The sequence below is a fragment of the Trachypithecus francoisi genome, unplaced genomic scaffold, assembly GCF_009764315.1.
Source record: "Trachypithecus francoisi isolate TF-2019V2 unplaced genomic scaffold, Tfra_2.0 Lachesis_group0, whole genome shotgun sequence".
In the NCBI taxonomy this organism is placed as follows: domain Eukaryota; kingdom Metazoa; phylum Chordata; class Mammalia; order Primates; family Cercopithecidae; genus Trachypithecus; species Trachypithecus francoisi.
In genome coordinates, this window is record NW_022681453.1 from 142,755,064 (window position 1) to 142,768,857 (window position 13,794).

Below are 13,794 nucleotides of genomic sequence, written 5' to 3' on the forward strand. Positions count from 1 at the left end.
GTGCAACTTAGGTGAGAGGCAGCATGGTCCTGGAGTCAGCAACTATAGTGGCAGTATCCTAATTCTGTAGTTTCCTGGTTAGGCAGAGGAGTAGCTCTTTTGGTGGTCCAGGTCTGCAGTGTAACTTTGGCAGTTGTTCCTGGAAGACCAGCCAGGATTCGATTTTGGCGCATTTTCTATTCTCCTTAATAAACTCCTCAGCTAGAACAAATTCTGTTGTCTGCAACCAAAAGTCTCCATTAATACTGTACACAGGGATTCCTTTCCTACGGAACTAGCTAGTATCGGAAATTGAAGCTCAAAGAAGTTAAAAGACTTAAAGTCACTCACTGAGTTTTGTACATGGTAAAGCAGGAACTCAAACTTAGTTCTGTTCAACTCCAAAGCCTGACCATTAACCACTATATTTTACTGTTTCTTACCGTTGACTTTTTTTTTGTTTGTTTGTTTGTTTTCTGCTAGGCTCTGATGTCAGCACAACCCATCATTTGGAGAGTTCTTTCTGGCCTGAAAGTAATGCTTGTTGTTTTATTCACAATCTATTGGCAAGAACTCAACCATGAGGCCACACATGATCTCAAGGGATGCCAAAAAATGTAAATTTTAAAAATACATCACATGTAATGAAATGAAGCCTAGCCACCTGCCCAGGAAGAGGCGGGAATGGGTTCAGTTATCATTCACCAGTGCCACACTGTCCAAGCTGGCTTCACAGAAGCCTCAGTTGAGTCAGGGCCAGCCCTCCTCTCCTCCCTGTTACTTAATGGTCTGTCAACAGCAGTGATGCAGAAGGAAGGGTGCTAGAATGGAGACAGCAGTCCTAGTGCTGATGGCCACTGGCTGTATGACTCTGGGTAAGTCATGTCACTGTTCTCCACCTCAGTTTCTGCCTCAGTAGAATGAGGGATTGGACTAGCTACGTCTACCATTGCTCTCACATTGAATGAGATTTTCACTACGCTAGTTCCCTCAATTATACTTTTGTCTAGAACAGTTTTCAAAATGTTTAATCCTTCTTTCAAAAGACAGATCACCTGGAACCCCAATATATTAGATAGGTAAGAGGAGAGCTGCTTTGGCTGGAGGCAGGAGAGGAGCAGGGATTGCACTCTCCTGTGGTGACCCCTAAAGGGTCTCTATGGACCTTAGGACTCGTGGGCATACTTGTAAAAGCAGTTGTCTCAACCACAACAGATCCCAACCAATGTGAATACTCAGGTTACCTGAACAGCACAAGTAACCCCTGGATTCATTCTTTCATTCCTTCCCCCATCAAATCCTACTGAGTTCCTATTTTGGCTTGTATTTTATTATTTTTTAAATTCAAGCACCAACTCGAAGCAGAGAGTTCCTATTTTGTGAGCAGGAAAGGGGAATGTTAGGCATGTGGTGTCAGAACTTGGTTTAAATCTTGAATCTGACACTTAATAACGAAGGTCTCAAATTCTGGACAAGTTTTTATTTCTCTCTATCTCAGTTTTCTCATCCATGAAAAGAGGGAAAATATGTATCTCATTATACATATTATTCTATCCCCTTCCTTGCATTATCTTTCTCCTTAGCACTATCACCTTGAATATGCCCTATAATTAACTTACTAATTTGTTTAGTGTCTGTTTCCCCGACTAGAACGTCAGCTCTATGAGGCTTTTGACTTTTGTCTGTTCTGTTCACTGATGTATCCCTAGCAGCTACTACCATGTCTGGTACAAAATCATTGCTCAATAAATATTTGTGAAATATTGTTGATAATCTTAAAGCATTCAGGATGGGGCCAGGTGCATTATAAGCATTTAGTAAATGTTAACGGTTATTATTTTTATTAAGTGTTATGGATGAGGATACAGTGTTGCAAAAAATCAGATAGTGCTCCTGCCTTCATGAACTTTATACTTGGAAGGGAGACAGATATAAAACAAAGAAGCGAAAATATATATTGTAAATTGTGACAAGTGTTAAAAAGAAAAGTTCAGAGTGTTAAGAAAGGGTACAACAGAAAGGTATAATTTGGGTTTGGGCGGGGAGTAGAGGGTAGGGCTAGCCTGAGAGGAAACCATTTACACTGTGACCTGACAGGTGACCAGGGATGGACCAGGCATGAAGGGACAGCATTCCAGGCAGGCGGAACAGTGAGTGTGGATGTTTAATGCAGGAAGGAACATGGAACTTCTGGGATCTGAGGGAAGACCAGTGGGGCTGGTTAGTGAGGTAGACATGAATAGGAAACAGCTGGAGAGGCAGGGGGCAGAAGGTACAGCACATCGTCATCCCTATGGGGCTGATAATATACCCAACAAGCCATGGGGCCAACAGGCAAGTGCTGTGACTTAAGCAGAGAGGGAGAGGGTCATGTTCACAGACCCCCTGGCTACTTAGTGAATCCCCCTGGAGGGCGAAGAGGGGGAATGGGGTTCAGAGGCAACATTTCACCACCTGTGCCATATTCCATTTGTCACCGTTCTCTTTCTGTCATTTGTTTGCCACAAGTATTGAGTTACTTAGTCAAACTTTTGCCCCTTGATATTTACTAATCAAATTCTAGTGCTGAATATTGAAACTGCAGGCTCTTCTAACTGTTGGTGAAAGGCCTCTCATCCCAATAAGAAAGAAAAATGTTGCTTCCTTCCCTGCAGCTGCAGAAAAGCAGACACTATTCCATTCTAAGCTGTCTTGGAAAATGTTCTTTATGAAAAGGTATTTTCTAAGATGACTAGATTTTGGAGATGGTTGCTCTGCCCTATAACTATAATTTTAAACCCTAAAAATTCTATAGTTTTGATTGATTGCCCTGGTGGATAAGATTTTAAGTGACATTCTTATTTTCTAAAAGCAGTAAGTACCTGTGAAGCTTCTTTCTTATGCCTAGAACATTAACCCTCCTTCCTTCTTTCTTTATAAGACAACTATACCCTTTGTGATTCTTATTTCAGCAGAGTTTGGGAGCTTTGGCTTAGTTAAATTAACAGAGGAGACTTACAAGGAGCTTTTGCAAAGTCAGGTAAGATATGTGGCTTCGGTTAGGATGGGAGTAGTGCGGAGGAGAGAACTGGGCATTGGAATGGGGAAAGATTTTGGAGATAGAATTGATAGGACTTGGGAAAAGACTGAGCCGCACATGGGTGCTGAGTGGGCAGTTTGAGGATGACTCCCAGGCCCTTGGCATGAACAACATGGAGGGTTGTCCCTGAAAAGAAGGGGGAGGGCGGAATGCCCCCTGGAAATATGTTTATGCCACAATAGTGATGTCAGGAGGCTCTTTATGCAAAACTTCCCTCCTTAGAGTGAAACTTAAAGACCATTGAGTGTTCCTGTGTCAGAACAGTATTGGAGGAAATAGGGTGTGTGTGGGTGGAGGTGATACAAGTTCTTAGTGACTCAGAAGGTGCGTTTTCCTCTACAGATGTCTCTGATGATGGATTGGGACATGAATGGGAGCAGAGCTCCATCCCAGAGTCCCCAGAGAAGAGGCACTCTTGTTCGAGCTTCACTCAGCTGTGTCCTCTGGATGCTGGGATATGAGGGTGGCATGGGGTTGGGGACATATTTCACACACCATTGAATATGTGATATCAGATTTTTCTGCAGGAAATAAGGATGGGGCTGAACAGCTAAGGAAAAACTTATTGGAAACTCCCTTTGAGAGAATGAATATATGAATGGATAATGGCCAGGTTGTATGTTAAAATAGAGCTCTGTCCCACAGTCTGCAACCTCCAGTTCAGGAAGCCAAACCACAACCCTTGTAAGAGTTGGCCACAAAACAACCGGAATGTAATCAATAACTGCCAGCTTCTCTAATTTGTATCCCTTTCCAACTTAGGACCAGGCATGGAAAGCCAAATGTGCTCCCCTAACCAATCACATAGGATGCCCCACTTCAAGTTCGCCCACCTACAGCACCCTTCATGCCAGCAGCCTTCTATTGGGGTATATCTGGAGCCTTCCCTTTACTCACTAACAAGCTTTCCCACTAACAAGACTCCCATTTGGAGTCTCTGCCAAATGCAACTGATGCTGCTGACTTCTTTGCTATAGCAAGCTCTGAATAAAGAGCTTTTATTTGTTCTCATTTGGGTGGACTTCATTTATTTTCACACATGGCCCCCATCTGGGCGTCATCAAAGCTACCTTGCTGGGGACTTGAAGGGAAGGCAGACTAGGGCATTGAGCTCTCTGTATTTGTCAATGTTCAGGCGGGAGGCTGATTCTTTATCCGAAGTAATGCTGGCAATGCCTAGCAATCAACCCAGCACCTTCCCAGTGTAGCAGAGAAGTATGATGAATGGTAGGAGGGCTGTCTGCTTGCAGATTCTCCGAGAAACAGCTGTCTAAAAGTGTGTGTGCATGCACACACATGTTTTCCCAAAATCATTTGTCTTCTTTAGAGAAAGAAAGCCCATAATGGCTACTGGTATACCTTTAGAGTTCAGAGCTATACAAGAGACTCACATGGTATGTTCTCTTTTGCAGAGAACTCACACAGAGTATGTGCACAGCTGTCTGGAGCTGAGTCTAAACCCAGCTTTCTCACTCTCCAGGTGTAATCTTGGACAAGTTACTTGACTTCCCGGAGTCTCAAAGTCCTCCTGTTTTATTCCATGGACATTTCCATGCTGCAGTGCTGGTCTAAGTGTAGTTCACACACCACCTGCATCTGTATCCCCTGAAGTACTTGTTAAGCATTTAGTTTTCCGGGCCCCACCCAGAATTAATGAATCAAAATTTCTGGCACTGGACTGGGAATGTGCATGACTAAATAGCTCCCCAAGTTATTTTTCTGTTCATTAAATTTTGAGAACCTCAGGGTTACTGTATCTTAGGTACGTGAGAGGTTACAATGATGACCAAAACCTGATACCCCTCCTCACTGAAGGCTTATGTACATATACATCCAAGGCAAAGCAAATTGCAAGAAACACAGAAATGGAAAAACCGAGTACCACAGGAAGAAGATATGAATTCCAGCCTGTGAACTCTGAGAAGACTGGATGAAGGAAGTGGCTTTCAGTCTAGGTCTTGGGGGAGATGAAATTTCATCCTGCAGACATGAGGACAGGGCCAGAGGTAACCAGCAAGCAAAAAGACACTGCTAACTTTTAGTGCATAAAGAATTATCCCTGGCTGGGTGCCGTGGCTCACGCCTGTAATCCCAGCACTTTGGGAGGCAGAGGTGGGTGATCACCTGAGGTCAGGAGTTCAAGACCAACCTGGCCAACATGGCGAAACCCTGTCTCTACTAAAAATACAAAAATTAGCCAGGCATGTGACTCTCTACTGGCTCACTAATGCCAGCTACTTGGAAATCTGAGGCAGAAGAATCTCTTGAATGCAGGCAGTGGAGGTTGCAGCAATCCGAGATCGCACCACTGCACTCTAGCCTGGGTGACAGAGTGGGACTCCATCTCAAAAAAAAATTATCCCCAAAATTAGTAGGTTAAAATAACCAATATTTACTGTTGTTCTTGAGTCCATGGGTCAGCTGAGAGGTTCTACAAATCTGGACCTTGTATGTCTGATCTCAGCCTGACTTGCTCAAGTGTCAGCCGGCAGGTCTGCTGGGAGTGTGGCTGACCTACAACAGCCTCGTTCACTCTCCTGGTGCTGACTGGTTGTAGGCTGGGTGGTGGGGAAGATGGCTCCGTGATACTCCAGCAGGCTAGCCTGGGCTTCTGCACTTGGTGGTGGCAGAGTGCCAAAGGTAAGGGCAGAGCATACAAGGCTTCTTGAGGCCTGGGCTTGAAACTTGCACATCATCATTTCTGCTATATTCTATTGACCGAAGCAAGTCATGGGCCAGAGCAGATTGACGGTGTAAAGAAACAGCCTCCACATCTTGCTGGGACCATCTGCAAATATGGCAGCCATTTGCAAACTCTACCACAGACTTCAGTGCAGAAAAATAATGTATTCCCAGAACCCAAGACAGCAGGATGTTTGTGGGAACAGTGAGACACCTGAGAACTGTGGCGGTGAATGTCCAAAGTCTCTCTGTAATTGACTCTCTCCTTTAACTGTTGAATGCGCAGAATGGGCAGCAGCCAACAGAACCCTGACAGAGGGAGGGGCAAAAGGAACAGTTTCTCCCACTCTCTTCCCACCCTGGAAGGGAGGAATATTTTATAACAAATTTTGGAATCATTGATGTGTGTGAGTTTTAAAAAGCAGACCAACTCTTAGTCTTATTTCCCTTTCTAATTCTCTACAGACAATGTATTGCCTACTTCCAAGGCAGACTCCCCTCCCACTGCCCACCCTTGGTATGCCACTGCCAGAATCAGATCCAATGGCCAGATGGAGCCCTGCCTGGGGAGCTGGTATTGGGGAAGGTGAAGGTTTTGTTTTCCCTGCATAATAAGAGACACATAGACTCAACACTTTGTACACAGATCACTGATTACAATTGCATAGGCCCATTCTAAAAAGCTCAGTTAGATGCTGCCTGCCTATACGATAGACAGTATTGTCTCTGTTTCACGGACAAGGAAACAGAGGGCCAGAGACACCCCAGGACTTACCCAAGGGCATCCAGCTAGGACAAAAAGAAGCCAGGGCTGGGCACAGTGGCTCACGCCTATAACCCCATTACTTTGGGAGGCCAAGGCGGGTGGATCACGAGGTCAGGAGATCGAGACCATCCTGGCTAACACAGTGAAAACCGTCTCTACTAAAAATACAAAAAAAAAAAAAAATTAGCCAGGCATGGTGGCAGGCGCCTGTAGTCCCAGCTACTTGGGAGGGTGAGGCACTAGAATGGCGTGAACCTGGGAGGCGGAGCTTGCAGTGAAGTGAGCTGAGATTGCACTACTGCACTCCAACTTAGGTGACAGAGTGAGACTCCATCTCAAAAAAAAAAAAAAAAAAGGAAAAGAAAAAAGGCAAGCCTGAGGTTTGACTATGGAATAAGTGAATCCATGTAAAGGATAGGGTATCTGTGCCATGGAGCATTTGAGGAGAAGAGCCCTGTTGATTTGGTTTTTTGAGAAGGGGTGTGGTGCTGACTAGTTACTATGGGAAACCTAGCCTCAGGCAGGGGAGGGCTGGTGTCTATTTAATAACCAGCTCTGGAGCAAGTGGTAGCCCTGGATCATAATTTGCTGATTACTGTGGTGTAAATACTCCCACCATGGCTCATTTCAAGCTGTCACATGATGCTGCTGAATAGAGCCAGGAAGAAATCCACATGATGGACCCTCCTGAGCTGGCACAAGCTGGCTCCAGCACACTGTGGCCAAGGGGTGTGCATTAAGAAACGTGAGCCAGACACATCCGCTAGAAAGAAGGTAGACAGAGGCCTCTGGCTGGTTCAGAATGCCTAGCAGGGGAGGCCGAGGCAGGCAGATCACGAGGTCAGGAGCTGGAGACAGCTTGATCAACGTGGTGAAACCCTGTCTCTACTAAAATATTAGCCAAGTGTGGTGGCGCTCGCCTTAATCCCAGCTACTCAGGAGGCTAAGGCAGGAGAACTGCTTGAACCCAAGAGGGGGAGATTGCAGTGAGCCAAAATTGCGCTACTGCACTCCAGCCTGGGTGACAGAGCAAGACACCGTCTCAAAAACAAAACAAAACAAAACAAAAAAACAATGCCCAGCAGTCTCTTTGCTGGGTGCACCATCCTACTGTGTCTGGAATTGGTGGGTTCTTGGTCTCACTGACTTTAAGAATGAAGTCGTGGACCCTTGCAGTGAGTGTTACAGTTCTTAAAGATGGTGTGTCCGGAGTTTGTTCCTTCAGTTATTCAGATGTGTCTGGAGCTTCTTCCTTCTGGTGGGTTCGTGGTCTCGCTGTCAGGAGTGAAGCTGCAGAGGTTCGTGGTGAGTGTCACACCTTTTAAAAACAGCACATCTGGAGTAGTTTGTTCTTCTTGGTGGGTTTGTGGTCTTGTTGGCTTGAGGCGTGAAGCTGCAGACCTTCACGGTAAGTGTTACAGTTCATAAAGGAAGTGTGGACCCAAAGAGCGAGCAGCAGCAAAATTTATTGCAAAGAGCAAAAGACCACAGTGCACAAGGGAACCACGTTGCTGCTGGCTGGCTTCCGCAGCCTGCTTTTATACCCTTATCTGACCCCACCCACATCCTGCTGATTGGTCTATTTTACAGAGAGCTGATTGGTCTACTTTACAGAGCGCTGATTGGTCCGTTTTGACAGAGTGCTGATTGGTGTGTTTACAATCCTTGAGCTAGACACAGAGTGCTAGACGGAAAAGTTCTCCAAGTCCCCACTAGCTTAGCTAGACACAGACTTAGCTAGATATAGGGTACCAATTGGTGTATTTACAAACCTTGAGCTAGACACAGAGTACTGATTGGTGTATTTATGATTCTCTAGCTAGACATAAAAGTTCTCCAAGTCCCCACCAGATTAGCTAGATACAGAGTGCTGATTGGTGCACATACAATCCTCCTGCTAGATATACAAGTTCTCCAAGTCCCCATCGGGCTCAGGAGCCCAGCTGGCTTCACCTAATGGATCCTGCACCGGGGCTGCAGGCGGAGCTGCCGGCCAGTCCCGAGCCGCGCCTGCACTCCTCAGCCCTTGGGCTGTGGATGGGACCGGGCGCCATGGAGCAGGGGGCAGTGCAGGACACCACCGCAGGCGGGGAGCTCAGACATGGCTGGTTGCAGGTCCCGAGCCCTGCCCCGCGGGGAGGCAGCTAAGGCCCGGCGAGAATTTGAGTGTAGCGCCGGTGGGCCAGCACTGCTTGGGGACCCAGTGCAACCTCCGCAGCTGTCGGCCGGGGTGCTAAGCCCCTCACTGCCCTGGGCCGGTGGCGCCGGCCGGCCGCTACATGTGCAGGGCCCGCCGAGCCTGCGCCCGCGCCCCCAGGAACTCGCACTGGCCAGCGAGCGCCGCGCGCAGCACGGGTCCCCGCCCGCGCCTCCGCCTCAACACCTCCCCAGAAGCAGAGGGAGGCAGCTCCGGCCTCAGCCAGCCCAGAGAGGGGCTCCCACGGTGCCATTGCCGGCGGAAGGGCTCCTCAAGCGCCACCAGAGTGGACGCCGAGGCTGAGGAGGTACTGAGAGTGAGGGCTGCTAGCACATTGTCACCTCTCACTATGGCTTCTTTGCCATGCCCTTTCTGAAGAGCTTGAGCCATTTGGAGCTAAGGAACCCTGGCAGGGTGTAGGGTGAAGGAGTTGAGAACTTCTCTCTTACACTGTATGTCAGAAGGGAAAGCATCTACAGTCTTGACAAGATTGGGGTTTGAAAAACAATGAGTTTCAACACGGCGGTAAGAGCTCTGTGGGGCTGACAGGAGAGCCAGAGGAGAATGATTTTCCTGACCATCAGGGCGCAGATGTTGTTAGCGCTAGGAATGTATTAGAGTCACGAAGCACAAACATATGCTACTGGTGGTGAATCTCTGCTGGTCTGCAGCAACCTCCATTCTTGCCTCTTCAGAAGAAAGAATTAGACTGAGGGGCACAAGGTAGAAGGAGAGACTAAGGCAAGTTTTAGAGCAGGAGAAATTGTTAGATTTATTATATTTAGAGCAGAAAATTTATTAAAAAGATTTAGAGCAGGAATGAAAAGAAGTAAAGTATAATTGGAAGATGGTCAAGTGTGAAGCTTGAGAGATCAAGTGCTCTGTTTGACCTCTGACTTGGCCAAGGTTTTATACTTTGGCATGCTTCCAAGGCCTTGCGTGCCTTCTGCCCCTGATTCTTCCCTTGGGGTGGGCTGTCTGCATGCACAATAGCCTGCTAGCCCTTGCGAGGGGCCAGCCCCAAATACAGTGTGTTTACTGGAGTTGTACGCATGCTCACTCGAGACATTCTTCCCTTAACAATCTAGCATTCCTAGAGAAGGTCATATACCAGTTAAATTCTGCCATTTTGCCTTTTAGTGTACATGCATGAGTGCACTCACCTAACTCCTGAAATCTTATCAGGAAGCGGCTGATCACCAGTTTCAGGTGTTTCTGTTTATTGGGAGACTGCCTTTGCCTGGTGCTGGCTGCAATCAATTATTATTTTAGAACGACTGTTAAGGCCGGTGGCGGTCGTTGACGCCTGTAATCCCAGCAATCTGGGAGGCCGAGGCAGGCGGATCACCTGAGGTCAGGAGTTTGTGACCAGCCTGGCCAACATGGTGAAACCCCATCTCTACTAAAAATACAAAAAAAATTTGCAGGGTATGGTGGTGGATGCCTGTAATCCCAGCTACTTGGGAGGCTGAGATAGGAGAATCACTTGAACACGGGAAGCGGAGGTTGCAGTGAGCCGAGATTGCACCATTATACTCCAGCCTAGGCAACAAGAGTGAAACTCCATCTCAAAAAAAATAAAAATAAAAAAGAAAGACAGTTAACAAACTGCCTATCACCTGATGGTCACCTGACACTCCTGATTGGTGGTGGTGGGGCTCTTCTGCCCTGCTCATGTCTGATTAGCTACCTACTGTGACGGTGGGACAGGTGTCTGGGAAGGCAGAGAGAGGGGAATGGGACCTCTGTTTTAACTGTGTTTTCTTAGACTCTGAATTTGTCTGTTTGACATCCTTTCATCACTGGGCCAATTACTCTCTTATTTTCTGCATTCTTGATGCTCCAGCATTTCTGATCTTGCTGAGAGAGACTGCTCCTCCCAGGGCTAACCAATTATTAGAGATAGCAAAGGGCTCCCTTGAGCATGCCTTTCATATGTAAACTAACCATGCCTGAGCTCTGGATTTATTCCCCACGCCCTACATCAAGCCAGGGCCCAGTGAGTGTCAGACAACTAGGAACAGCCCCTATGGCCCCAAAGCCATCCAGAATCATTTACTCCTAAACTGCTTACCCTATCCCGCCTGTCTTTCCCACAGAAACCCCAATAAAGGCTCTGGCCCAGGCTTTCCCCTTTATGATGTGCTTTTGACTCTAGGATTCTCTAACTCAAGAGTTAATTAGGCAGTTCTGGGCCTAATGAGGGCATGTACAAGTTTCATCCACAAGGAAGGGTGGTCTGTGGAGCTACCATGCCTAGGAGTTCTGCCACAGTTCCAGCGTAGGCTTAGGTCAGGGCAGCAGGGGGCTTCCCTCCCCCAGCCCCTCGAAAAACAAGTATTAATGTGTTGGAGTTAGGGTAGGGGTCCAGATAAATCTTCTTCAATGTAGGTTTAGCCACACAGCTTTACCTGAAGGCTTACAGCCCTGGTCTGTCTGGGAGGGTGTGACTCCTGGACTGAAGTCACTCCCAGGCTCAGTGGGGAGCTGATCCTCAGGGCCCTGGGAGCATAGTAAATGGGTTCCTTTAGACATTTAGAGGCGTGATTCCAGGAGGGATTTGTGGAGGAGGAATCACAGGAGCTGGGGCTTTGCTGACTCCACCATTTGGCCTAAGTCATCCCTCCTCCCTCCATTTTCTTGCAAGTCCTCCCAACATGGGAACGTTTTGTTAAATACTCCCATGCACACACCATCCCCTGTTCACCATGTTCCTGAAACTTAGTTCCTCACTGGGTCCCCTCCCCGGCATTGAAACGGAGGCCGATTTAATACGGTATGAGCATCATAGGGAAGGGGGCAATAGAGTCAACACGCCAACAAGCCATGGCAGGAAGCTCTCCTTCCACTATGGCTGAAAGATAAGATCTGGAAGGGCCCTGCTACCCTGCCAACCCCATCTATACTCATGGGGGCTGCTCTGGAAAAGGGAAAGAGGCTGAGTTGAAAATACTTGTTCTGTTTATTTCATTCTGGTCCCAAACAACAGTCCTGGAGGCAAGGATGAGCTCTAGGCTACAGACAGGCTGCCTCATGGAAGGAGCCCAGCTGGTTGCTGAAGGACCGTGGCTGCCTCTCAGATGGGCTTGTTTGTCTTACAAAGCCCAGTCCGATTGTCCCCAGTGCAGATGGCAGCTGGCATGATGAGACCCTAATTGGAAGAGGATCCTGTGACCTCCAAACCAATTAAATGATTTCTCAGGAGCTGGGAACAGCTGCATGAGGAAAGCGCTTGTGATTGCTTTGAGAAATGGTTGATTTTTTTTTTTCTCCCATGGAAGTCGCTTTAGTGATCTTAACAGGTATTGGCTGTGGGTGCTATTCAGGTCCAGAAAATTGGTCTTGGGAGAAGCAGGAAAAGTGACATTAGCAACCTGGCTTTTTCAACACAGTCTCTAATGAGGCCGAGATGGGTTGTTGGATAAATCATTGCTTCCAACTATCAGGAAAGTTGCCTGGCCCAGAAATAGGAGAAGGAACTGCAGACACACTTCTTTGACTGGGCAGAGAATTTAGGGGATTCGGGTTTGGAGCCTAACTCATGTCACTGGAACTCCATTCAGGAATGGCCCTCAGGTGATGAAACTCTTCTGTGTCTTGATTGTGGGGCTGTTGCAGGATTATATGCATCCGTCAAAACTCACAAAACTGTAAACTTCAAAGGGTCAATCTTACTCCATGTAAAAGATTCCTAATTTTAAACACACACATACACAGTATCCTCTAGGCCTGCTCTCCTCACCTGGACCCAGGCAAGCCTCTGGGTGGTCTGATGTTAACCCCCTGTCCTGCTCACACCTTCTGGGGATCCTTGTGAAATTTTTAAAAAACAAAGAGGAGCAGAAAAACACACCAACATACCAACATAGTATTATGAACACGGAGAGATCTTTAAGTCCCTGGGGAGTTCCGGTAATCCCGATGCCTAGGCCACCCCTGAGTGGAATCTCTGTGGGACCTGGCCTCATGATATTAAAGTTTCCCACCCGCCAGGTTGCCTGTAATAACACACTGAGACCACCCTCTAAATGATGAGTGGTTCATCTTTTCAATCCTTCACTGTTCTGTCTTTGGAGACTGTGTCAGAAGATCACATTTAAGGCTCTACGTTCTCTCACCCTGCCCACCCCACCCCAACCCCAACCCCCAGGGACTGGGTGCCCCCAGATTTCTGTCTTATTGCTATGGGTATGTTCAATAGGCTCTTCTCTCTCCCACCCAAGAATCAATTTGGAACTCTGGCCGTCGGTTTGGACTGCCTCCTGCCACCTGCCATTCCTCCTTAACTTCCTGGTAACGTGCGTATGTATCGTGTCCCCAGAGGAAGGACCTCTGCTTCCAAGAGTTCCTGTGAACGCCAAGACAGAACAAGTCTCTCAGCCTCTTTGAGCCTCAGGTTTCTCATCAGCACAACGGGGCAGGTGGATGAGAGGATGTGCAAGGATTCACTTTGGAAACATAAGCATTCAAAGTCAAATTAATATTTCTTATAGACGGTGCCCTGGGGGTGGGACCTCATGTCCTTCATCTCTTGATTTCCAACAAGAGTCACTGCAGCATCCTCATGTGAACCCCCGATTGTAGTTTACCAAATTAATTATTATTAAACCCTGTTTCTCATAGAGAAAAGGACCAAGCCACTTTTGGGCTGAGAAATCTTCCGGATCCCAGTAACAAATGGGTGGGTTAGCTCAGAGCTCAGTGCCGGCTTCTAAAACAGCAGAGCTCCTGCTGGGGAACCTGAAGTGTCCTAGGTTTCTGAGGACTCCTGTCCTCACAGAAGCCCTGTGACTGTGCCCACCTGCCAGGAGGCAGGACAGTGAGCTCTGCCCACCCACGAATGCTGTCCCCAGCACAGCACTGGATTGTTTTGTTTGCTTTGAGGCACTAATGAGGTACGAGACTGTCCCCTCTGGAGGGGAAAATTAAGAGGTTCAGTGGGGAGCTCTGTTGTGTTTTGAAGCTTTTCCAGAATTGATTTTGTTGGGGGACTTTTTCTAAAGAGTCCTTTCTTGAATGTTGGCAGAGTGGACAGACTGCCAGCAAAGGCTGTGATCCGGACACCCCATCCTGTCTGCGTGAGGTTGCCCC